The sequence below is a fragment of the Oreochromis aureus genome, linkage group 2 (assembly GCF_013358895.1).
Source record: "Oreochromis aureus strain Israel breed Guangdong linkage group 2, ZZ_aureus, whole genome shotgun sequence".
In the NCBI taxonomy this organism is placed as follows: Eukaryota; Metazoa; Chordata; class Actinopteri; order Cichliformes; family Cichlidae; genus Oreochromis; species Oreochromis aureus.
In genome coordinates this window covers 32,743,382-32,771,272 of record NC_052943.1, presented here as the reverse complement: position 1 = coordinate 32,771,272, position 27,891 = coordinate 32,743,382, and the positions used below count along the sequence as shown (strand labels likewise).

Genomic DNA, 27,891 nt, shown 5'->3' with positions numbered 1-27,891 from the left:
CCAATGATCTTCTTATGGCAGCTGACTCCGGTTTACTTTCCATTCTTATCCTCCTCGATCTGAGCGCTGCCTTCGACACTATTTCTCACTCCATTCTTCTCAGTAGGCTAGCCTCCATCGGTCTCTCCCATACTCCACTAGCCTGGTTTAAATCATACCTGTCTGATCGCACTCAGTTCATTCAACTCAAATCCTTTACTTCTCAGCCCTTTCCTCTGACCACTGGCGTGTCCCAGGGATCTGTCCTGGGGCCCCTTGTTTTCATTATTCAATTCAATTCAATTCAATTTTATTTATATAGCGCCAAATCACAACAAAAGTCGCCTCAAGGCGCTTTATATTGTACAGTAGATAGCACAATAATATAATAATAATTATCTACCTTCTTATTTTCCGTAAATACAATATCCATTTTCACTGTTATGCCGATGACACCCAGCTTTATCTGTCCACTAAACCTGATTCTGCTCTTCCCCCATCTTCCCTCACCCTTTGCTTAGCTGAACTAAATTCATGGTTCTCTTCTAATTTTCTTAAACTCAATAGTAATAAATCCGAGCTCCTCTTAGTAGGCACTAAATCAACATTATCCAGAACCAACAGTTTCTCTATTACTATCAATAACTCGCCAGTCTCTGTTTCTTCCTCTGTGAAAAGTTTGGGTGTCATCCTCGACAGTACTCTATCTTTCAATTCACACATTAATAATGTCACTCGGTCTGCATATTTTCAATTGCGCAACATTAATCGTCTCCGTCCTTTTCTCACCTCACATGCCACTACCATTCTTGTCCATAGCCTTGTTTTGATTGATTATTGTAATTCACTTCTTTTTGGTCTTACTCAAAAATCCATCCACAAGCTTCAACGCATCCAGAATTCTGCTGCCCGTATCATCACCAGGACCCCTTCTATCCACCACATCACTCCTGTTCTGCAGCACTTTCACTGGCTCCCGGTCAAGTATCGTATCAATTTCAAAATACTCTTGTACGCATTTAAAGCTATTCATCATCTCTCTCCTCCATATCTCTCTGATCTGGTTAACATCACCGCCCCATCTCGTTGTCTCAGATCTTCTTCTTCCCTTTCATTCTCCGTCCCCTACCCCCGTCTTGTCACCATGGGGAGCAGGGCTTTCAGCTGCTCTGCTCCTCGACTCTGGAATTCCCTACCTCCTGATTTAAGAAATATCTCTACCTTCTCTCTCTTTAAGTCCCAACTCAAAACCCACTTGTTCAAAATAGCTTATCCCACATAACCTCTCCATTCGGCTATTTTAAATTTGTTTATGTTTTATGATTGTGTAAACTCTTTGCTTTTATGTTGCTTTTTACTCTACTGTGTACAGTGACCTTGAGTGTTTTGAAAGGCGCTTTCAAATAAAATGTATTATTATTATTATTACTGATTGCAGACTAAGATAAATGTACTTAAATAAAACCCTAATTATAACCTACAGTAGCTTGATTACCACAAGGCCAAAATGAAAAGTCAAGACACAAACAAATAAAAAGAAACTTTTTGAAGTAGGAAGCCAATGCTGGTGGGGCTTGATGTTTTAGGAGCATGAGGCATGAGTTGTATGGCAGCTTTTCATCCACAAACGACTTCCAGTGTTTTTTTCCTCCATCACAACAGCTTTCAACAACTTGCCAAGAAGGACCTTCAGAAATGTTCTTTTGTCCCCAAGGGTATCTTGCGATGCTGCATTGTTTGAAGTGGGTACAAACAAACCAAAGTGGGACTCGTGACTGTCAACTTGTTTATTCTGTCAGTGCTTCTGTGGAACATTTTTGCCATTGTACTTGGTGTAACAACACAAATTGTTGCAATCTTGAAATTTCAAGATATCCTTGGAAATTTCCATATTTTATGTTACTGCTAAAAGCTCACAATAGTGTTCAAATTTGGATGTAAACAAGTTACGACTTTATTTACCTATTTTAACTCCAATGTGTGTGAAATCAGAAAAACTGGGGCTTAATTGCACAGCCAATATCATAGTGTGAAGTTCTGTCATAAATGATTTATTAATTAAAAATACCTGTGTCTGTGTGCTGCTCCTATATTCTAACCAAACTTGCTAAATATGGTCAGAGCAGTAATGTTGATGATATTAGTGCTCTGACCATATTGGATTGAGGTGGCTACGTCCATCTTTTATATAAAGTCTAAGCTTGTGTCTTGTATTGCTGCAGTTGCATAAGAGGGAATGAAAGAGTCGCTATTTTCGTTCTCATATCCCCACTGTAAGACTGTATGCTATCAAAATGATTTTAAAGCTGTGTTTTTAAGGTAAAATCTTTGTATAATGTTGCTTTACGATACAGAGTAATGCTGCATTCATCTTCAGAATTGCTTTTCAAGTATGAAGTGTACGCATGCATAAATAAGTGATGACCGTGTTCCACTTAAATGCACGTTTGTGCATTTATTAAATCATACAGTAGTGTGCAGACAGCCACACGCATGCAAACTGATAAAGTAAGTGTGCTATACAATTTCACATATTAAAACTATAGGCTGCCTTGATGATATGCACAAGTCATGACAGTGAGATGATTTCCATTCAAATGTAGAGAAGAATTGGCACAATTGATTTTTCTAAATTGTGTCGCTTGCATTTTAAGTCGGATGTTAAATGCATACGGGTAGTTTGAGGAGAAAAAGGCTGCCAAAAGAAAAAAGAATGCACTGCCTTACATGTTGAATAATAATGCACAGAGGTCATTACTTTATCTTTACTTGTGTGATGTTTGCATACGGGATGTGTGCAATGATTGAACTTTGGAATTTGGTTTGCATGTTGCGTGCAACCCGTTATTACTCAGCAGGAGAAAGACATTTATATGGAAATGAATTGTACGGGGTAATCAGCTTGGCATTTGTGTAATTGTGGCTCGGCTGCTAAAACATTTTTTACTATGACTTGATGTCACAGCTTTCATCTAGAATGCATTCACCTTTTATAATTAGTTCTCATCCAATTTAAAATATATAGGAAGCCTTATCCGTTTGGATTGAATTCTGCCATGAGAAACCTAACTGCTGACATTTCTAATTAAATCACAGCCTGTAATAAATCTATAGTTTGTCTTAATCCAAATGACAGTGAAAGAAGATAAACTTCAAACCTCAGGACAATAAAAATGAGAACATTTAAATTAGGGTGGCAACATGTCCTATTTTACAGGCCTGCTTTTAAGTGGAGCATCCTTGTATCCGGAGAGTCAGTGAAATATATCAAAATGTCCTGGTTTCAGCTGTCGGGTTGTCATATTTGTCAATTTCGTCACACAGCACTGACCACACAGGCAAAGAAATCTCTGCAAAAGTATGTTATTATAGACCTGTCTCCATTTCTTTTGCAATTTACTGGATAGAAAAAAATACTGAGTAAACACAAACGTTTCCTGTTGGTTTTCTCTCACTTCTTCCAACTCATCATTTCATGAATGTCTCTATTGTTTCTTGTTTTCACATCTGTTCTTACAAAAATTGTAAAAAAAGAAAAAAAAAAAGAAGTATCTGAATGTTGGGGCTCCAGAAAAATACCACAAACCTGCAAATTTACCAAAATGTAAAAATATGGAAATATTCTTTAGTTAAAGTATGAAAAATTCAGTGTTTTTACAAGCTTAAGATTAAAATACATTTCTGTAGCTTGACGAAACCATAAGAAACAAAATCCTACCTACTCTTTGGTCTGAATGGCAAAGACATGCCAATGTCTGGAGATAAACAGCACTCATCACCTGGCCTCTACCATCCCTATGGTGAAGCATAGCGGCAGCAGTATCATGTTGTGGGGATGTTGTCTGGCAGCAGGAACCGGCAGGCCTGTAAACCAGTACAAGGGAAAGATGCAATGTACAGAGACATCCTTCATGACAACAAGAGCGCTCTGGAACTTAGACAACCCTAAGCACACATCCAAGATAACAAAGGAGTCGCTTCTGGAGCACTCTGTGAATGTTATCAAGTGGCCCAGCCGAATTCCAGACTTGAACTCAACTGAACATCTGTGGAGAGATCTGAAAATGGCTGTGCAGCAATAACACCCATCCAGCCTAATGTAGCTTGAGAGGTTTAAAAGTCTTTAACAAAGACTGTGAATACTTATATACATGTTTTATTTTTGTTTCTTATTTATAATTATTGGTAGAATATCAAGCAAACATTTTTTTTTACTTTGTCATTAAGAGTTATTGCATTTAGAATCTTGAGATGAATTGAATCCATCTTGGAGTAAGGCTTTAGCATGAGAAAATGTGGAACAAGTCAAATACTGTAAACACTTTCCGGATGCACTGTAAGTGGCTTTCTTGTTACAGCATCCCTTCAGTCCTTCCATTACTCATCTTGTTCAAGCAAATGTAAATTTAAAAAAAACAAACGTGTATAATTTGTGGGATTTTTAATGCCTTTGTTATAAAGACTCCTCTGTTTGCCACAATATTAACAAAGGATCCACACAGAGGTTGAGCCTACTATTCCATCCCAAACAGAAAGGTTAAGCTCTTTATTGAACAGTTCGTTATACTACACTGTGCTTCAGAGGCTCAATAACCCCGCACAGAAACTCACTCATGGTAAAACATCTCTTTGCATCAAACAACAACTGTCAGTGCATTACCAGGAACAGTTAAGAGTCACGTAACAGTAACAGATGTAAATAACACAGTTTCCTCGTCTTAAATAGTAATACATGTTCCCAAGGCGTAATGGGAGATAACTAGCCGCTCCCAACACGCCACAGTATTATAACATATTATAATTTAAGTGTTAGAAGAGAGGCTGCTAATGTGAGGGACTTTTATCATAGTTTCCAGTAGAGAACTATGATAAAGTGTAGCTGGGTAGGTTATGCTCCCTGCTCTGTTTCTCCTCTCTCTCTCTCTCTCTCCTCCACTTGTTGTTGTTGTGCTGAGTGGTGGCTCACATGCAATTTCATTAATGGGCAGTGTCTCCCACAGCATAAAGTAATCTGGGCTTTGAGTCTCACTCAGTATTCCTTTGCCTTCTTCTGGGCAAGATTTATGCTCTCACCAGTTTGTGGGTTTAATCGAGATGGCTCGATTGTGTCTTACGACAGTCGGCTACATGCCTGTCCCTTTGTTGGCTTAAACAATTAGAAGTATGGTGAAGCTACAATCACACTGTTTATAGTTTTGCTGGCTATTCACTTTCAGCTGTTGTGGAGGAAATGACAATATAACTACCAGTAGATGTGATACAGCTTTCTTTTACTTTGGTGAGTGGCTTTGGAGGCAGTGTGCTTATTGGGTTTAATTGTTTAACATAAGCAAGTATGTGTTTATTATCCTGCCAACAGCATTTGCTTCCAGTGAACTGCCAAAAACGGGTAAAACTTAAAGGGTTAAGGTTACAGGATCACAGAAACTGTTTTCTATCCCTCTCCAATGGAAACCTAAAAAAACACTATTCATTTTCGGCAGCAAAAATATATAGTGTAACAGTTTGGAAATAGATACCAAAGAAGCCGTACTACAAAATAAGTCACCACTCCATAATGCTGATATTGTGGGGCACGTTCAGTGAAGAGCAGAGCTGAGTCTATGTTCAGAAAGCCCCTTGTGGAAAAAGGTAACTCCAAGAAAGCTGGTACTCCTGGAAGTCCAATGGCAGGAGATCTGCTAAGGTGGTCTCACAAAGCCCAGGGACAGTGAATGAAATGGGAGAAGATCAAAAAAGCAAAACTCAACTCCTAAATATGATAGAATAATACAAATAATACGTTAACATCAGAATCTGAGCTTTAAAATGTGTGAACCACAGGCAATGACCAAGTGTCATCCTAGCCTAATCAATAAAACAGAGCTGTGGTGTGTGGCTCTTTTTGGAACAGCTGAAAACCATGTCATGTCATTCAGAATTTTTTACCCATGAGTAAGTACTTAAAGAGCTTCTACTTGTCTGACAGTAAACACAACTTGTCGCACATTCAAGTGCTTTAGTGTGGAAATGTTAAGAAAAAAGAACAAAATGTGTGTTTTATCTTTCATAACTGTTGTGTTCTGGGATGTGCACTGTGAGGATTCATGACAGATCCCAAATGGCCATGGAAATGGGAACACTTTTACTAGTTTCGCTCCATCGCCTTTGTGTGCAAAAAGCATTGACACTGATTGAAAGAGTTACTCTCTTATTACAATTGTCTTACTAATGCAGGTTCATATAAAAAGCACTTTCATTATTATGAAGGAATTTGTTTGCTATGTTTAATGTAACATGTCTACAGAAGAAGACTTTCTTTGATAATTTTTGGACAGTAGCTTAGTTGAAAAAAGTTGAAGCCAGAAATGGAACAAGAACAGAACAGCTACCAGGGAGCAGGCAGCACACCTCCAAGCCCTTACACTGTGTCGTCTTGATGCATGCTCAACCATCCAGGTAAGTAAATCTCCAAAAGTTGATTCTGTTCATCTGGACGTAGCGTTTTGTGGGAGAAACGTTTCGTCACTCATCCAAGTGACTTCTTCAGTCTCAGCTGACTGCAGGTTTCCCCAATCTTATAAACAGTACATTGCATAATGACTGAAACCAGCCCAGTGAAGGAACAATGGGCTGGTTGTTACATAGGTATGCATGTGAACAAAGAATACCTTGTGTGTGTGTGTGTGTGTGTGTGTGTGTGTGTGTGTGTGTGTGTGTGTGTGTGTGTGTGTGGGGTCAAAGCATGACCCCATATATGACTTCCCTAAACCTGCTGGCCTGGAAGTCCAGCAGTTCATCTAAACAAAAAGCACTTAGACTAAAACACGTTTATCCTACCATAAAACAATAAGACAAGGTACGACCTTTCCCATGCTCCCAGAGTGCTCTGGAATGCACACAAAGTTTGCAGACTATTAAGGATCAGACCTCTACCAATCTACAACTAATTATAAACTCTAAGCATATATAAGTAGATATTTCTAAGCATAAATGACAATCACAATACAAATCTAACATTTCCCCCGTTTTGGATGCAGTCTCCATCGCACTGCACTCTGTCCTCTCACACCTGGAAAACAACAACACCTTCGCCAGAATGCTGTTTATAGACTTCAGTTCAGCATTCAATACAATCCACCCCTCACAACTCATCAGGAAACTGACAGACCTGGGCATCAGTTCCCTCATCTGCAAATGGTTACTGGACTTCCTGACCAACCGCCCTCAACATGTCCGACTGGATAACCGCTGCTCATCAACAATCACAATGAACACCGGTGTAGCACAAGGCTGTGTGATGAGTCCTTTCCTCTACTCCCTCTTCACCCACGACTGCAGACCTGCTGATGGTTCTAACACCATCATTAAGTTTGCAGATGACACCACGGTGATTGGCCTCATCAGCGACAACGATGAGACCGCCTACAGGGAGGAGGTGCATCGTCTGGCTGAGTGGTGCGACACAAACAACCTGCTGCTTAACACTGAGAAGACTAAGGAGCTCATCGTGGACTACAGGAGGAATGCTGACCCACATCCACCCATCCACATTAAGGGGACGGCTGTGGAGCGTGTGAGCAGCTTCAAGTTCCTGGGAGTCCACATCTCCGAGGATCTCACCTGGACAACCAACTGCTCCAAGCTGGTCAAGAAGGCTCACCAGCGCCTCTTCTTCTTGAGGACTCTGAGGAAGAACCACCTGTCCTCAGACATCCTGGTGAACTTCTACCGCTGCACCATCGAGAGCATCCTGACCAACTGTATAACAGTCTGGTACGGGAACTGCTCTGCCTCGGACCAGAAGGCGTTGCAGAGGGTTGTGAAAACTGCCCAGCGCATCGCCGGAGCACCACTTCCTGCCATAAAGGACATCTACAGGAAGCGGTGTCTGAAAAGGGCTGGGAAAATCATCAGAGACCCCAGTCACCCATCACATGGACTCTTCACCCTCCTGCCCTCTGGGAGGCGCTACAGGAGCCTTCGGACTAAGACCACCAGGTACCGGAACAGCTTCTTCCCCACAGCTGTCAGACTCCTGAACTCTGCCTCCTGACATCTGACCTACGTTAAACTCATGGACTGAACATACACACACCCACAACCACTAGCACTTTATCACTATCACAATTATCCTAACTGCACTACTGTATAGTTCTGTGTAAATATCATTCTGTACATACGATAATTTTTAATCCTACAACTGTTTATAACTTGCATAGTTCACATTTCTGTATAACTGTATATCTCAGATTTCTGTATAGTTTTTATTTCATATTTATATCCTGTTCATAGCCTGTACATAGCTTGTACTCACTACAGCCTGTACATACTTATAGTTATAGAATATTCATAACATACTTCACACCGTGTACATTATAACATACCATAATAGACCCATTTCTGTAATATACTTACACATCTATATTATTGCTAATATATATTGTAATATATCTATATCACAGCTAAAACACTTTCTGGATGGATGCAAACTGCATTTCGTTGCCCTGTACCTGTGCATGTGCAATGACAATAAAGTTGAATTCTATTCTATTCTATTCTATTCTTTTGACAATTATGCTAGAAAAGTCCCCTGTTATGATCACCTCATTCCTGACAGTGTCAATGCAACCATTTTTATACTCAGCATATGTCAATGTACACAGTATGACAATTGTATTGGCAGTTATCCAAGTTCTCATTAATCTCATTCAATGGTAAACTGCATCCTACAAGCAAACAAATGAATTGTTAATGGTCAAAATAAGAAATTAACATTTTCAAGATCACTCCAGCTTGGTGGTGCTCCTCTACAAGACATGTAAATCGCACGTCTCTCTGCAGAGTGGTTTAAGTTCTGCAGGGCGTCATAAATGTCTCTTCCAGTTGTTTCCATCACTGTCCATAGGACCGGAGTCAAAATGTATGTAGAATAGACATTCAAACACACCAGTTGAGTTTGTTGTTTGTCAACATGGGTCTCAGTTATCTTGAAAGCTGCAGACCTCGTCAGCACTCTTAGTTTTATGGCCTCTACCAACCCCCATCACCTCACTTCAGGCCTCCTTGTCCTGTGGGGGATACATATGCAGGGCTCTAGACTAACTTTTTGACATGGGCGCACCGGTACGCCTAACTTTAAAAATTTAGGCGTGCCGGCACAAAAGTTAGGCGCACTCAAATTTTTCAACTGCATCGCTTAACACCGCAGTTTTACATGTGCACTTTCTTTGGGGGGAAGTCCATACAGACAATATTCATTTCTAAATTATTAACTAACAAACTTGTGCTTAAATTGCTTTGTCAATATTGTAGAAAATGTTAAACTTAATCATCATCTTGGCTCCTCTGACGACCTGTTTGCTGCTGCCTGCTGCTGAAAGGCAGTGAGGAGAGGGGACACTTGGGCAGTGCATTTATTGCAGCATATAATGTGTTTTCTGGATACACTGTGCTTTTTCAGCATTCAAAGATTGATGGCACCGTGTCAGAGCTGGCTATGAATTTCAGACGGATCAGGCCTTAACTTAACACAAAAGTTATCAATAGTTCTTTTCATCTTTTCTTATTACCCACAGCTACATCCACTTCTGTCAGGCCTAGGCTGCTCACTAGGGCTGAGTATCATCACTGACTTCTATAATCCATTCGATTCCGGTTCTCAAAGTCCTGATTCGATTCAATTTAGCCTCAGACAGTCAGAAATATTATAATTCTGATCATTTATCAGTACCGATACATGTGAGACTTCATCAGAATTGTGAACATCACAGCAGATGCCTTTGTGTCAAAGTAACTGAGAATAAAACACAGAAAAACATGAAGGAGATTTTCCTGGTCTGGCGTTTTATAGCAGATAACCTTAAAAATATTCTGCAATATTCTGCAATTTTGCATAATTTTAAGAAGTTTAAATTTCTTCAGTATTGAACAGCAGAAATTAGGCTTTCTTGTTCGAGGTCATTTAAGTGAAAAAAGAAAAAGAAAAGAAAAAGACAGCGGCCGACAGTGCTGTAAACAACGGTAGACTGGTGGGTAATAAGCAAATGAATAATGCAGAAAACAGAGAGAGAGAGAGGGAGCTGTGCATGAAGTGTGATTTTTATCGTGGTGGAAACAAAACAGCAAAAGTCAGAGGGAATTCATGACAACATTGATCAAATGTGAAGCGCAGTTTGCTGCTTCTTTTGCTGCTCGCTCGGCGAATTTTGGTTGGAGAGACAAAACTTGCAGCTCAGAATCAGCGCAAAAAAGATGGAAACACAGCGCAGACCCAACGCATCAGAATCGCTAAGCTCCGACGGCGTGTCCGTGTTCGGGCCGTGGGGTGAGAAAGCCGAGAAAGTCAAAGCTGATTCTGATGCGTCGGGTCCGCTCTGTGTTTACGTCTTTGTGTGGAATCCGTTAATGAATTGATATCGCTTTATTCAAGCTACTCACCTCTCTCTTCCACCGGCACTTTCAACTGGACCACGGCCAATCAGAGAGGTCCCGCCCCTGACTATCTCTGATTGGTTTGGTCCACGATAGGGGCATAATGTGTGTCTGTTGTTGACCACACGGAGAGTTGAAGAGAGTTTTTTTTTTTTGTTGTTACCCGCAAATATTTGGTCGCACCGGTGTGACCAAATATTTTTTTTTAGTCGCACCACGGAAAAATTTGGTCGCATTTGCGACCAAATTGGTCGCACTCTAGAGCCCTGATATGACTCCTCCATTGTCCATTCATCTCTGCAGGAAAACCCTCTGTGGAAAGGGTGCTGGATCCAGTTATTGCTGTTATGATCACAGCAGTCTTCAGTGCCATCGTATGCACAGTACAGTGACACAGCATTAGGTGATGTCCATAGCAAACTGCTGTCATCACCACCATAGCTTCTGGTTCCTGTGCTTTTCACAGGATCATGATGCCATCCTTGGACTCCACCTGCGCTGTCGGTGGAGCTTGGCACGCTCCCCTCATCCTTCAGGTGCCCATCTGTCATCCACAATCTCCTCTGTTGGCCTCTGGAAAGCCCCCTTGGCACAGCTCTCATTCCAACGCAGCTTCATGGTCCTTGCTGTGGCTGTGGAATCTGATCTCATGATGGGCCCCAAACAGCTCGACCTTTGACCTCAACCACTGCCTGGGCTGTCAGCTATGCCTGGAATGGGTTCTCGCTTCTCACTGGGCCTCTGAAGATTTCTCAGGAGATTCCTTTCAGCAATACTCTGACTGCTGCACCTGTATTTCCTTGCTAGGAGGAAAAACCTCTATTGGGAAAGCATGTAAACCATGATCAAACCACATTCTTTAGTTCAGTGAGCTTCATTTATGGACCATCAAAGCCTCATCTGAACATGGATGCACCACTTTGCATAGGTTTAATAGCCGTAAATGAACTGTTAATCACACAAATCACAGCAACAATCTTAAAAAACATAGTTTAGAATTCTGGACCCCTCTTCTTGACGCATGGACACTCCCATGAGTCAACTCATCAAACCTAGATTCCTGTCTTAAAGAAAAAGGTCAGCTAGATCATGTCCCAGGCAACATCAGGGCATCTCCTCTGGAGTAGCTCCATAACCCTGCAATAAAAGATGTTAGTGTTTTTTGCACAGTAAGTGTGCTCAACATCTGGCTCCGCCTGGAGCCATCATACACACCATCATGGCCTGGAAAACAAGATCTGGAAGTAAAATCAACCTTCACACTTGTAAACAATTGTATCATAAGAGTAATAAAGCACTCAGCATCAACAGGACAAGTATCATGTGCAGGTTTCCTCAAATTAGAGAAATACAATCATTGCCATAATTTGCCTCAGACATGGATCATCCCATGTACTCAGTTAACATTTATGTAATCGGTGACTTCCCTTAAGCAAAGTCACTCCACTTAGCTATCACTAAGAGCTCAGTAGTGGCCAGCTAATGAGCCCCATACTAAACTATTCCACAAACACTGCATCTCTTATTTGCTTTCTCATGTTACTTGTCCGTCTCTGCTGAATCCTCTACATGCACTCTTAGAAAAAACAAACATTAGCAACACACATGGATAATCCTGGAGGTCAGGCACAAATTGACAGGGTCCACAGGTGCTATAAAAAGACCATAAAGTTAGCCATCCATAGCTGTGGAAAGAAGTGACACTAGTTTCAACACAGGAAATGTCTCACATGTTATTCACATCGTCAAAGTAACCTTTAACATTTTCCCAACAACACAGTGTAACTGCATCACCAACTCATAACCTGTAAACACAGTTTTCTTCACACATGAACCCAAAAATCCTGTCGTAGAAAAACATCAACCAGCTATCCTGGTATAAATCACATGATCAACTCACATGAAGAACTGTAATGCTGTAGAAAAGAAAATGCAAATGTTAGCGCTGCGCAGGTGTACACACACTTTCTCACAGTTACCTCTGTGGGCAACACAAGGTAGTGAATAACACCCCTGATAGATGCACAGACACAGAAAGTGGCATTTAAAAGGTTAAATCATCACGCAACCTCGAATGTTGCTGTCATCTTTCTGCTCCTGTAAAAAGAAACACACATAGATTCATCCGCACCTTTGTCAGGTGGGGGTTAACTTCGCACAGTCGTGTTACATCAGTAAAGTCTTGTCAGCTTTTGTCAGCTTTTAGCATTCAGTCAGTTTTATTTTCTCTCACTCATTTTTCATTCATTCTTTCATTCATTCATTCTTTCTTTGCTGATAGTGGAACCTATCGTCGCGTTCCGTTTCCACCCTCAGCAAAATTACGTCATTTCAAAAAGAAAAGAAGAATTTAGATCGGATTACCTCGCTGAATCCTTTTTTGGACAGGGATCTATTTTCTAATTGTCCCAGATAAGTGACTTTCTCCTGAGCCCATTTTAATTTTTGGAGAAACTCACTTGCAACAATTTTCTTAACAACGTGTCATATAGCGCTTCTGTTGTAATCGTGCAGATCTGCTCCAAACGAGATCATCAAACAAAACTTTCAGTGCACTGTGAAAGTATCAAAATAAAAAGGCCTTGTTAAGCCATGACACATGCTCCTCATCTCAGGAGGGTAAATCATACCATTAGCATGATTTATCATACCATCATACTAATTGGTAGGCTCAACTTCACAACAAAAGAAAAATCATCAGCTAGATAAACTCCAAACCAACCATCAGCCGCACAACACACAACATAAGCCTAATGTCTTATTAGCTATGAATTTTAATCCTCAGGTCTGTACTTTTCACTCATTTGGGCCACAGATTTTATTTAGTTTTCCTCTTTCCCTGTCATCATAAAACGTGTGACATGTTGTCATGCATTTCACAAAAGAAGTTTGTTCTTATGTATTCAGAGTTGTGTATCTGGGTGCAGAATTCACTCGCACATCCAAACTGGAATCTCAGTGTTTTAGAGTCTCCACTCTAACAAACTCCAACACATCCCATTCACTCGTGCTAGAATTCAGTCACCTTTCATTAATCTAAGAACGATCAACTAATTTGCATATCAGCTATTAACCCACTAAGTTGACAGGACAACAGAAATGCATGTTCAAAATATTATCACAAAAATAGAATCTCCCTCATACAGTAAATTACTTGTGCTGCATCAATCAAGCAGAAAGCATCTCCCAATTTACTATATTAACAACTAAATTTATTGTCTGATCACCGGTTGGTCAAACCAGAATCTCTTCTCCCACAAAAATTAAACTGTTGTCCTGCAACCTAGAGAGTTAATTGTCAGCATTGGATAAATTCAGCATTTGATAACAAGCGTCTGTTAAATTTACACTATTTTAACACTGATGAGAGATAGCAACTAAATTTTCATTGCATGTGTGTTTGTGTTATTAGGCAGGTTTAATCAATGTCTGTGGAGCTGCATCTCCAGCAGGGCATGTTCTTAAAGCTGCCTTTCCTACACACTTCTCTGCTATTATTTGATCATTTCTTAACCAATGTGCTATGAGTCCACTGGTCATTTCATCACACGAGGTGACTTGGACAAGATGATAAACAGACTCACATGCTCAAGATGCTGCCTAATCTTCATGGACTCTCTTGTGTTTGTGTTAGTAGGGTTAATGCATGTTCCTCTTGTGTGTGGTTTTGAATATGTTTCTTTTTTCAGTGTTTCAGACTCTTTCACAATTTTCCAACTTAAGCAGTCAGTTTTCTGTTTCCCGGGTTTGCTAACCCAAATTTTGATTTCCCACATTAAACAACAGCACTCTCTGTGTTCTTACCTCCTCTCACTCTGTTGTCCTCTCCCACTTCAACAGTCCAACAGCCGGCAGTTCTTCTTCAGCTTTGTCCTGCGTTCCACTGTCTCTTCTTGCCATTTTACTCCGAAAGTGGCAAATGTCAAACTCCAACAGTCTCCTCAGTTCTCCTCAAATGTTCTTTTCGCAAGCACAGTAAATTTGCAGCTTGCTGGAAACACAGTGACATTCATCCAATCAGGATGATGGGTTTGCTCTTCTTCTCCGATGCTTTTTGTCCACACTGCTGCTGCTTGCTGGGTCTCTCTGCTCAGGATTTTGCTGCTGTCTCTTTATCTGCCATGTTATTGCTCTTTGGAACTGCATTCCTTGTCTTCAGGGAGGAGTGAGAGCTCGCTTGTGAGGATGAGGAACACATGGTGCTGTAAATAAGTCAGCCAGAAACTTGACCTGAACGTTTTCAATGATGTTAAACTATAACTTTCTTCCGACCGCTGCATGTGGAAAATTGATTCAGGTCTGCTTTTCATATGAAAGTGACAAACTAAGACATTTTCATTATTATCATCACTGCTTAACCAACACACACATCTCTCTCTGTTTTTTGAACTCTCCTTTCTTAAAAGCAGAAAATGAGATTGGAGTTGTTCTTGGCTGATAAACACAAAACCTTTTTCCTATAATTATTTTTCATCTACAATGTAAATTTTGTCTCTTTTATACTCTCTTTTTTTTCTCTTTACACTAGCTGGTGACCTGCAGAATCACCGCTCTCACAATTGGAAACAATTACGTTTACACAACGCACACACACACTGCGATGTCAGGCACATTCACACTCACTTTTTTTTCATCTGCGTAAGAAACTATAAGGCTGATGATATGTGCCATGGTGATCCCACACAAGTTTATTTAATTATTTTTCAACCCAACAAAACAAATAAACAAAAACATGATGCTGATGCTATGAACACTCTACACACATGAGTCAAAATACAGGAAAACTGCTGCGCATCTGAAAGAAGAAGCTGAACTCACGGATACGCTACATACTCGAGTTATCATAGTTCTGTTTCCCTCTCTTTGATGAGTTCTCAGCCAGCTCCCGATCTGATAATGTGTAGCTTGCTCATCAGCTCAGAAGAGACCGCAACGCAACCTCACACAGTGGTTGCGTGCTTTGCCCCACAGTGGCAAAGACTTACACTTTCATATTCAATTCAGCTTCTCCATCATGTAGTTTTCAGCTGCTTCATACAGGGTTCAGCATATTAGTTGTATTCATAGGTGTGCTCTATATCTCAACAATGGCTCATAATAAGACGACAGTCTTTCAAACAGGTCAAGTGCCTCTATGCACGTCATTAGTTTAAATATTTACCTATTTTACTTCATCTCATATGTCATTGTACTGAATTTGAGCAACCCTAAGCTTAATGCAGATTACTTTTAACACTGGTTAAATTAATAGTCTGGAGCACAGGCTGTTGTTGATCAGGGCAATCTAAAGAATCATCTAAACATTTTGTTTCAGCAAGGGGTGGGGGAAAGCCATTCACCAGAGCATAGCTTAAATACTGCTGATGTGGGCTGGCCTTCCCCACACGCTCATCAAGGCTGCTGTGTTTTCTGAAAATTTCTAAGATTTGAATCCAAACATTGTACAGCAACCAATTTACCCTCAAGATCACAGTGTTGTATGAGAATATAAATATCTGCCGGGAGTGAGTTCTTGCATGAATGTGTCGTCTCCCTGTGAGGCAGTCTTACTTGCTCGGGAACCCATGATAACAACAACAACCGCGTCACAGACCGCGCCTGCTCCGCAGTCATTCACCGCACACACTCAACACAAAATAGGCCTACTCCGGACTCGCACCGGACCGCTTGGGACACGAACCCAGTCTCCGGGACCCCAACCCAGTCTCCGGGACCCCAACCCAGTTTTGCGACGCAAAGCCCAATTAAAGGACGCTCGGGACCCAAACCTCAGGGCGATTTTATTCTCGGACACGCACCGGACGCTTGGGCCCTTGGGCGATTTTAGCAAAACCTCTCTCTCGGGACCCTAACCCAGTTCTGGGACACTAACCCAGTCGACTCTTCCAACTTACTCGGCGTTGCTTAGCGTGTAATATCAGCCTCGAATCCCACCGATCGTCATTCATCGAGGAGGAAAGACAGACAGCTAATCCACAGGAACTTCCTGGCTGACGTCAGTCTTTCAGCGTGTCTCTTCTGCCCTCGGTGAATGTCAACTCCAGGGATCCGGCTCGAAGGACCAATTAATGATAGGTTTGTAGCTTAACCCTATTCGCTGGAACGTTAAAGACAATGTAATTACACAGCAAGCAAGACACGAGTAGGCAACGCCCTTTATGTTTTACGTGCACGGGAGAGAACTGAACAAACGCCGTTCCTTCGGTTGACCCCAGTTGCTCTCGTCCGCTCTCCCGTAACACTGCTCTTTTATTGTGGTTACATGAATGTGAACAAAGAATACCTTGTGTGTGTGTGTGGGAGGGGGGGGGGGATCAGACCTCTACCAATCTACAACTAATTATAAACTCTAAGCATATATAAGTAGATATTTCTAAGCATAAATGACAATCACAATACAAATCTAACACCTATGGTGGTGTTAGATTTGTATTGTGATTGTCATTTATGCTTAGCAGCATATCAAAGTCACTATATTTGTGCAAACAAGTTGCATATTGTGTGGTTAAATGTTTGTGCATATTGGAGGTATTTCCCCCTTTTTGTTTTAATCAGTATCGAGGTTGTAAAAGTTATGTATCAGATATATTATACAGAAAACTTCTTTAAAAAGTAATACAGTACATTACTCCCAGGAGTAATTTGTCATATTACTTGTTACTATCGCACTTGTCTGTAAGATGACCTGAAGCGCATTGTCTCGTAATTACCTTTTAACAATATAAACCTATAAGCTACATTCTCAGACACCAACACAAATTCCTGCCCTAATGAGGACACAAATAGGATCTTTGTCTTTGTGTTTAGGTATCAACATAAAGCTGACAGCACAAACCAAAGATGAAGACCAGCAAAAAGATTTTAAAGTGATCACCACGGTGATTCAGGTAGAAATGGAGGGTATAAGGTTGAGATGAGATTAGTGGATGACAACAAGAGGCTACAAGCCGCCGAGGAGGCATAGCCAAAATGCTAAACACTACATTACTCGCCTTTAAATCATTAGTTATTATTTATCTCTAGCTGTCTTTCACAGTGTGTCTTTGTCCTGTCTTCCTCCTTGGTTGCAGCAGATTGCCGATCCTCCCTGAGCCTGGTTCTGCTGGAGCTTTCTTCCTGTTAAAAGGGAGTTTTTCCTTCCCACTGTCACCATCGGTGGTGACTTGTGTGTACTTGGTCCCAGGACGCATTTCGTCCAAAACTCAAACACGGCAATGGCGGAGGAGAGTGGCTAAAAGTTCTAAATATTACCAGTGTTGGGAGTAACGCGTTATTAAGTAACGCGTTACAGTAACTACGTTATTATTGTGGTAACGAGCACGGTAACTAGTTATTATGCCAAAACCAGGAACGCGTTACTCGTTACTGGGATTTAGATAGGCTCGTTACTCGTTACTTCGTGTGGTGGATATCGCGGAGCTTCCACAGATTCAATAACATTAGCAAGTGGTGGAAGCCAGCAGGTGGATGAAGGAAAAGGGAGGCAAGAGGAGAGACCCGAAGCGGCCGCCGATCCGCGTGTCAGGTGAACTGAACTTCAGGTAAGAAGTTATGACCTGCAGTCTATCTGAGTCAGATATAAACCAAGTTTAGGTGGAGTTTATTTTCGGTATGCTGACATTTTCGTACTGCGTGCTAGCTAGCATGACGGAGTTTCTATACAGCTGTGTGGGTGCTATGTTACTGATGTTGAACTTTATTTTGTTCATACGGTTAATTATTAGAGTTGCCAACCGTCCAGTAAAAACAGAATCGTCTGGTATTCAGAGAAAATATTACGCGTTTCGTACTGAGGTGAAAAGGAACACAGTTTGTCCCGGACTTCAGCTACAATGAAAAAGACACAAAGCTGAAGCTGCACAGCTGCCTCTTCTTCTCTCATTCTCTCCTCTCCTGTTTCTACTTCAATCACGAAACTGATCAATGATCAGCTGATCGGCTTTTCTCTCTTGTTTATTTATCGCCCACTTTGCGCCAGAAAGAGGAAACCAGCGGATGTCGCGTTAAACAACAGCAGCACGTTTAAGCTTGATCAGCTGTTGTTAGAATTTATTTAATATTAATTTCTAGTATCAGCTGATGTTTGCTGGAGCCACAGCTGTAAAGCTGCTAGTCATGATATCGGTTTGGTTATCTGGTGAGAGGAAACATGCAGATGAAACCAGGAGATGTCCTTACTGAATCATCAGAGCTGAACAGGTGATGTAGAAACAGGTTTACCTTTTAGGTGACATGAATGAGTTGAAGGAAGTTATGAACTGTTTCTGAGAGACAAATAACACCAGGATCCTTTTCTACGTAGCTGACAGCTGGTAACTGTGCAGGGGCGGGTCTAGCAAAGTGTTGCCAGGGGTCCATGTAGGGCATTAACAGGGAAAGGGGGGGGGACAAGGAAATAGTTTTCTTTATTATTCTCATTTAAAATGTCTCGCTTTTAAAAAATAATTATCTGAGTCTTACAACAAACAATTGATAGATTGATACATATATACCATCAGAACAGTGTACATCACTGTCACAACAGTGTTTATTTTCATTCAAAGGCTTTATGATTTTTCCTATAATGGTGGGCCGGTCTCGAGTCAAAATGCCCGGGACGATTTTTTTGTCCCAGTCCAGCCCTGGATGCAGCTCATCTGCAGTCTGGTGTTACCTACATCTTCCTATTCAGAAGGCAGAATTTCCAAGTTCTGAGTACAATCAAAAGCACCACGACTGCAGTTTTTGTGTTGGATGTAAAAAGCAGGCTAGAATCATGGCGGCGGTCAACGACGGTCCAGGCGTCGGATTTCTCTCGTGGAAATGTGCACATTATTTTTTCCTTTCTATTGGTAGGTGGCACAGTGCACTTGTGGCAAGTAAGCAAGCTAGAAGACTGGCAATCTTGCTGGGTATCCAGTTAGGGAAGCAACACATTAACAAGAGAATTCTGAGTAAAACCAAAGTTACTTTCCCTAGTAACTAGTTACTTTGAAAGTAACGAGTAACTTGAAGTAACTGAGTTACTTTTTTAGAGAAGTAACTAGTAATGTAACTAAGTTACTAATTTAAAGTAACTTACCCAACACTGAATATTACTATTTCTGGGTCACAAAATAATCTTAAAAGATATTTTCAGGCGAGAATGTAGCTGTGTAAACTTCAAATAATTGCTTGATTTATCAAGACATCACATATTTAAAGACTCTGGAACGAAGATGTCATCAAGTACACTGCGGTTCCAATTTTAGAATGATCACGCTGCGTTCTCGCGTTCTCACGTTCTTGGTAGTGATGTGTCAGTCGTGAACAAAATGGCTGTTAGAGCCGGCTCTTTCAAGTGAACCACGCGAGCCGACTCCTTATTGGGAGCCGTGGTTTAGTTTTTTTTCATTCTCTCACCCTCACTCTTGCACTTTTTTCCCCACTTCACTCTGCAAGCGAGCCTTGTGCTTTGCGCTAGGAAGAGGGGGGAGGGGCGGTAGTTACACTCTCAGTAGCACAGGAACAGAGCAGGAGGGAAAGAGAGCGAAAGAGAGCCAGGGACAACAACGTCACATTAGAAAGGTATAGTAATCATCCACAACTATTTTCAGTTGCGGATGATAAAGGATTCAGAAAGTTTATTCATGCAGGCCCATATGACAGAGAATGTGCATCTTCTTTTTGTTTTCATATTTTTTCATATTTATATTTAATTGTGTTGTGGTTTGCAGTGTTTTGTGTTGTTTCACTTTAAATTTATTTAAAAGGAAAAAGCTGAAAATAGTTAAATAGTTAAAAGTTGAAATGTACAAACTCCAAAACACGTAAAAACTCCAAAACACATAAAAACTCCGAAGCACGTAAAAACTGAGGGAGTGGAACCAGCAGGTGATGGAGAAGGTCATGATGCTTTCCAGGAAGGCATAGTAGAAAGTCATCATGATGGGTGTGCTGACTCCAAAGGAGTTGAGTTTCCTAAGGAGGTATAGCCGTTGGTGACACCTCCTGAGAATCTCCTCTGTGTTGGCAGAGAATTTCAGGAGGTTGTCAAAGATGGTTCCCAGGTATTTGTACTCCTCAACTACCTCCACTGGTTTCCCGTGGATGGTGGTGGTGACTGAAGCAGCCAGATCCCTCTGCCTACTGGAGAAGGTCACCACCATCTCTTTGGTTTTGCTCACGTTCAATTCAAGTTTGGAGCTGTCACACCACTTTACAAACTCCTGAAGAGCAGGCGCGTGGTGTTGTGAGGGGCGTGACAGCAGTGACAGGAGAACTGTGTCGTCAGCATATTTAACCAGGTGACAGTTAGGATGAAGAGCAGGGGGGAGAGCACACAGCCCTGGGGGGAGCCAGTGGAGGTGGAACGGAGAGAAGAAAGAGAGTTGTTCACCCGAACTTTCTGAGTCCTGTTGGTCAAATAGTATAGTATCCACAGGATTAGCTGATCATCAAGGTGAAATCGGGTGGAAAGTTTAGTGGCCAGGATATGAGGCTGCAGAGTGTTGAACGCTGATGAGAAATCAGCAAACAGAAGTCTGGCGGAGGAGTCAGGGAGCTCCAGATGTTTGTGGATGGAGTCCAAGATGAAGATTTTGGCATTGTAACCCAGTGAGTTTACACGACTCAGAAATGCACTACAACATTGTTATTGTTAATTTTGATTCATCATTACTCTGTTAATCCCTGAGTTGAGCAAAAGTAAATCAATAATAAAAGATAAATACTATAAATGTAAGAATAAAACCCCAAAGAGTATATTTAACACCCCTACTGGTTAGGAAGGAACAAGCCCCGCCTTCCCCTGCTCTGTACCGTCACTTGTGCTCAGACACAGAGATGCACGAGACCATTGCTGATTTTCATCGCCAAGCTTGTTGCTGGAAAATAACTATTACCTTCAGTAGCGGTTTTAGATACGGGCGACACGGGCGGTTGCCCGGGGCGGCATCGTGGTGGGGGGCGGCATCACTGGCATCGGCAAAAAAAAATTAAAAATTGCTGGGAGTAAGGGCGCCCTCCGTTTGCGAGGTGCGCCTGCTGCTTGCGGCACAGGGAGGAGAGGGCGGGGTGGCAGGGGATTCTCTGGCTGGCTGGAGCAGCATCTAATAACCAACTCGCAAAATAAAACAAAATAAAAACAAACCAACAACACGAAAACACCAGACATTATGATAAAGACTTATAATTTGTACCGATGTTTTTCTATATTTCCCTCGGGATGAATAAAGCATAATCAATCAATCAATCAATCAATCAATACACGAGAAGTGAGCGAGAGCCCTCAGTGCGCCTGCTCGCTGCTGAAGTCAAAGTAAACTTTATTGTCATCTCCGCTACATACAGTCCAGTATATAGAGAGACGAGACGACGAGGCTCCAGTTACAGCAGTGCAAGTAAACGAACAATAAATATTTAAGAGTAAGAAAATAAATATACACTTTAGGACTCGGGGTAAAGGGATCAATAACAATTTAAAATGTATATTTTATATTTTGTTGATTTAAAGTCTCACACACAACCCGTTTTTAAAGTTTAAAAAGAGAAAGAAGAGGAGTGTAGCGACTTCCACAGTCGCTAGAGGCCGGGGACTGAGCCTGCCTATTTGCCTGACGCTATTGTCAACTTTACGCAATAATGCGAGAGGTGGAATTGCTTGCTTGTTTATTAAAGTGCTTGAAAAGTTTACAGAGCAATGTGATCGGCTCGCGATTCAAACTCTTAAAACATCACAGGCTCTAATGCAACAAGGGAAACTCGTTGTGCTGCGGTCAACAAAACTACAGCTACCCAGCCCTCCTCTTTGTCAAAATCAAACCAGTGAATGACAGACTGACAACACCCTCTTAATGTCACCGCTAGCACCCACGTGACTCCTGTTACACATCACCATAGCAACCAAACAAATGAAAACCCAGTGATCATTAAAATTCAATATTTAATTATGGCTCCTACAAGGAGAAACGAGCAAAAGATACAGGTAAGCAGATGTGTCATTGGATAATGGCAGGTCATGTATCCTAAAACTTTCAGAATACTTTCTTAATTATGTGGGTTACAGCTCCTCCAAGAAGAAATGGTAAAATAGTTACAGTAACAGACTAAACTCCAAACAATATATACAATAATATAATATTAATATAATAGTAATTAGTCAGTGTCAATTGTTGATTTGTCCTGTTCTCATTGTATGACGAATTATGATGTCTGTTTAGTAGCCGTTTGCATACTATATTTTATCTGTCTTCATATGTGTGTATGTGTGTGTGTGTGTGTGTGTGTGTGGGGGTGGGGGGGGGGCGCCAGAGGGAGTGTTCGCCCAGGGCGCCAAATAGGCTAGGACCGCCACTGATTACCTTGATAAACTGAGCAAATATCCATACCGGAGATCTGCATGGACCTTGGAGAACCGGACCTGATTTGTTGTGAACATTTTGGACTTTGAAACCATCGCGGTGAGTCAGAAGCTGTTAAGCTAACCTTGAAGCTAAAAAGCTAACAAGAAGTTAACAGGGAATATAATGGCCCAATTTCAATGTTGTAGATCTGCACGGGTGCGGATGAAGCGGACAAGATCCTCTCTGAGAGTTGAACATAAGAAGCGTGATGGTGAGTTAAACTGGGACTGGGCGAATCAGGCTAATTGAAAAGCTAACTAGCTAATGCTCATAGCTGTAGCTGACCAGTTTTCACTGTGGGAGAACACACGGGGTTTCTCACGGAGTTCAGCTACTCTGAGCACTCAGCTTGTGTGCTGATGATGGTTTAGTATTACTTGTTGAATATTAAACGCACTAAAATAAGATGTTGGGATAAGTTAATTTGATCTTAAAGGTCATGAATCTATTTTATTTTTTTGTTACATTTGATGCTCGAGCAGCACTGTATAGATGTCCCTGCATATTCTTATTGTGCCAGTGCCTTACCACATACTGTAAAACTACAGCCTGTGGGCTTTTGTATATTTTTTGGTAATTTTATTCTGTACATTGAGTGTAAGTAACATGTTGCTTCATTGCTATGCAGTGCAAAGCAATGCTCCTGTAATTCAGTCAAAGCGGCAGTACTATAAAAAATAATCTACCATAGTTCATGGTTTATTTATGATTTCTGATAGAAATGTGCACCTTGATGATAGAATAAGCTGATTGTGATTTAAAGATTACATTCATGATTAAGATGCACTGTATAGACTATAGTTAGAAATTAGAATTAATGTTTTGTGCTTGTTTTGTTATAGCACTTACATTATTTACATATGGCCATATATATCATAGTGTGTGAACTGAATTAGTAATAGCCCTGTTGTTTACAGGCTAGGTTTTTTTTGTGGGATCGTGAGACCTGGATTTCTTCCTGACGAGGAAGATGGCGAGCCTTTCCCTTTGAACCGAACCACAGTCATTCCGAGTTGGCCCAGAAGGGCAGGTTGCTCTTCTCTCACGAACAATTGCAACAGTGCGGTAGGACGAAATTGCACCAATCACAGACTTTTGACCTTTTGGATTTGACTTGACTGAACACTGACTATTAAGCCGGCAAGACTGACATATCTGAGCTCAGATAGGATTCTGATGGTTATTATTATTGCTGTCACTGTACTTTATTTTATGTTTTCATTCCTGTTTATGAAGTGCTGTTAAACGTCTTGATGCATTCTCAATCATCCAGGAAAGTAAATCTCCAAAAGTTGAATCTGTTCATCTGGATGTAGCGTTTTGTGGGAGAAACGTTTCGCCACTCATCCAAGTGACTTCTTCTGTCTCAGCTGACTGCAGGTTTTCCCAAACCTTATAAACAGTACATTTGCATAATGACTGAAACCAGCCCGCTGAAGGAACAATGGGCTGTGAGGTGAAACCTGCAGTCAGCTGAGACTGAAGAAGTCACTTGGATGAGTGGCGAAACGTTTCTCCCACAAAACGCTACGTCCAGATGAACAGATTCAACTTTTGGAGATTTACTTTCCTGGATGATTGAGAATGCATCAAGACGTTTTAACCCACTTTGGCAAGGACTGCCTAAAGCTTGTACGTCAGTATGAGCAAACAGCACGTAAGATGGCGGACTACAGGAACCACCTGAGATTCAGCCTCAGATGCCGACAAAACAGGATTACTCCTAAAAGTCTGCAAATGAGCTCTTCAGTTAAAGGCTTCTGGGCAACAAAAATCCTCCAGAAGGCACAGCTTCAGTTGCTTAATGAACGGGTGAGGCAGACAAATTTTACCATCGACATGCTAAAATCTCAAGAGGAGCGGATCCGACGGAGACTGACTATGCTTTTAGATGAGAATACTCTTAAAAAGGTGTTTGACTTCACTGAGAAGGCTCAGCACAAGAAGTCTAAGACCAGGCAACAAAGGAAGTTTGACTTACTTTTTGTACGTCGGAAACCACCACAAAATACGGAGAGTGTCCTCAGTGGCCAGAAGAGACAAGGATGCGACATGGAGGATGTGGACAAGTGGGTGAAGAATTTGTCTGACAGACAGCTCACCCAAACAGAGAAAAACATCCTTGCTAAAGGGTTGAATTTTGCCGTCACACCGAGACAAATCCCTCTAGTGGAGCTGATCACAGCCACAGAAACAGCAATTCATAACAACAATATTGCAGAAGCGGAAGCAGAGCAACTACGGACGAAAGTTTCGGCCTGTCTCAGCAGTGCAAAGCCCCCAGCATCCAACATCACCATGGAGGAGAGGAAGGCACTCACATCACTTAGTGATGACAACAACATTATCATCCTTCCGGCAGACAAGGGTAGGTGCACAGTATTGCTTAACCAGAAAGACTATCATGAGAAGATTTTGTCACTACTCAGTGATGAAAATACTTATGAGCCCCTGAAACGAGACCCAGGAAGTGGCTACAGGAAGAGGGTCATAGACTGTCTGAAGCAGTTAGAACAAGACAAGGCTATCGACCGGACCTCATACCACAGGCTGTACCCAGGGGAGTCTACACCAAGTCTGTATGGTTTACCGAAAATACACAAGCAGGGTGCACCTTTAAGACCAATTGTCTGCATGATCAACTCAGTCACCTATAACATCTCCAAGTTTCTGGCTTCGATCCTCAACCCGCTGGTGGGCAACTCTGAACACCACATCCAGAACACCCTGGATTTTGTTGAGAAGGTGAGAGATGTCATTATGGAGGCAGATGAAACCATGGTCTCTTACGACGTTACATCTCTCTTCACTTGCATCCCAGTCACGGAAGCGTTGGAGGTAGTCCGTAAGAGATTACAGGATGACACCAACCTCAGCAACAGGACCACTCTCAGCATCGACCAAGTGTGTTTGCTTTTGGAACTGTGTCTTCATTCCACCTCCTTCGCATACAAGGGTCAGTTCTACAGGGAGAAACATGGGTGTGCCATGGGCTCCCCAGTTTCACCCATCGTGGCCAATTTGTACATGGAAGAAGTGGAAAAGAGGGCGTTGCTATCCTACCCTGGAACACCACCAAGCCATTGGTTCAGATATGTGGATGACACCTGGGTGAAAATCAAATCTCAGGACGTACTACATTTCACGGATCACATTAACTCGGGGGACCAACACATCAAATTCACCAGGGAGGATATGAAAAGTGGCAGGTTAGCCTTCTTAGACTGTGAAATTTCCATCAGTAATGGGGGACATCTAAAAGCTGACGTGTACCGTAAACCTACCTACGCATACGGATCAGTATCTAAGGTTTGACTCTCATCATCCACTGGAGTACAAACTGGGTGTCATCAGGACGCTACAACACAGAGCGAACACCATCCCCACTGACACAGCGGCCAGGGAGGCAGAAGAACAGTACATCAAGAAGGCCCTGAGTAAATGTGGTTATCCCAGCTGGACTTTTGTCAAAGCTGGGAAGGCACCTAAAGAAAGCTCCAGCCGATCCAGGAGAGAAGGACAACCGCTGCCCAGGCGAAAACCTGTAGTGATCCCATATGTGTCAGGAGTATCGGAACAGTTGAGACGCATTTTTTCTAAACACCGGGTCTCTGTGGCTTTTAAACCCCAAAATACGCTGCACCAAAAACTGGTCCACCCCAAGGATCGGGTCCCCCGACACAAACAGAGTAACATAGTGTACGCTGTTAAGTGCCAGGAGGATTGCCAGGATTTATACATCGGGGAAACCAAACAACCTCTAGTGAAGTGGATGGCACAACACAGAAGAGCAACCTCATCAGGCCAGGACTCTGCAGTTTATTTACACCTACAGGCCAGTGGACACTCTTTCAACGATGAGGATGTACACATCCTGGACAGGGAAGAACGCTGGTTTGAGCACGGAGTCAAGGAGGCCATTTACGTGAAAAGAGAAAGACCATCTCTGAATCGAGGAGGGGGCCTAAGGGTACATCTTTCGCCATCTTACAATGCTGTGATTGCAGCCATTCCCCAACTCTCTGTGAATGGTACTCATGGCCATTGATCAGTGTTCTTTGATCAGTGGGTTTTGGTCAGTGATTGTTGATCAATGGTCATGGGAATTTGCATAATTATGATTAAGGAACTGACCTCACAGCCCATTGTTCCTTCAGTGGGCTGGTTTCAGTCATTATGCAAATGTACTGTTTATAAGGTTTGGGGAAACCTGCAGTCAGCTGAGACTGAAGAAGTCACTTGGATGAGTGGCGAAATGTTTCTCCCACAAAACGCTACGTCCAGATGAACAGATTCAACTTTTGGAGAAGTGCTGTTAAATTGTTTCTAAATAGTTCAATACAATTCAAAGCAACTTTATCTGTGGCTCCACTCATTCTTCTCCACGCAACTCACTTTATCCCCCCTACGAATCTAGCTATTGGCCCATTCTCTCCATCTTGCTTTAACTTCCCCTACCCTATCCTGTACTTGGCTACAGCATCATCAACACCTCTGCGTGCACGGTAAGCAAACTGGAGTGGGTCCATCAGGGGGTCAGTCTCCATGGCCTTCATCACCAGGGAGGTGAGGGCCACAGGACGAAGATCATTCAGAGACTTTGGGTTGTTTCTTTTGGGGATGGGGATGACTGTGGAGTGTTTCCACAGTGTTGAAATAGAGTCCGGAACACACTTCCTAGTTGCCCTGCACAGTGCCTCAGAACTCGACTGCTGATGTTGTCAGGGCCAGGTGAGCTCCTCTCCCTGGTCCTCCTGAGGGCTCTCACCACATCCTCAAGTCTTAAAGGTGAGTGCAGAGCTGCCAGGTTTGAGTGAGGATCTGGACTCCTCAAGCTGGGCCATGTTGTCCGTCTCAAACCTGGTGTAGAAAGCGTTGAGGTCGTCAGGGAGGGAGGAGGGGTTGCTGCCCTCCACCTGGATGGTTCTGGGGGTGGTGACCGCAGTAGTCACAGAGGCCATGGTTTTGAGGCCCTGCCAGGCTGAGTGGAGGTCCCCTGTGGTGAATTTTTTTTCAACTGTGTTTTTATACTCCAGTTTAGCAGTTTTTATGGCCCTCTTCACCTCCCTGTGGACATCCTTTTTGTCCAGTGCAGAGCCGGTGAAGAAAATCCTCTTTTTTTTATTTAAGATTTCCT

General features: G+C 42.1%; 1 long non-coding RNA gene across 1 annotated transcript; it reads left to right on the top strand.

Moving 5' to 3' along the window:
• The first annotated feature begins 22,718 nt into the window (after positions 1-22,718).
• Positions 22,719-23,983, top strand: LOC120441117. Its single transcript, XR_005613789.1, has 3 exons — positions 22,719-22,811; positions 22,901-22,965; positions 23,672-23,983. It is a non-coding gene; the product is annotated as an uncharacterized LOC120441117 (long non-coding RNA).
• Positions 23,984-27,891: the final 3,908 nt, after the last annotated feature.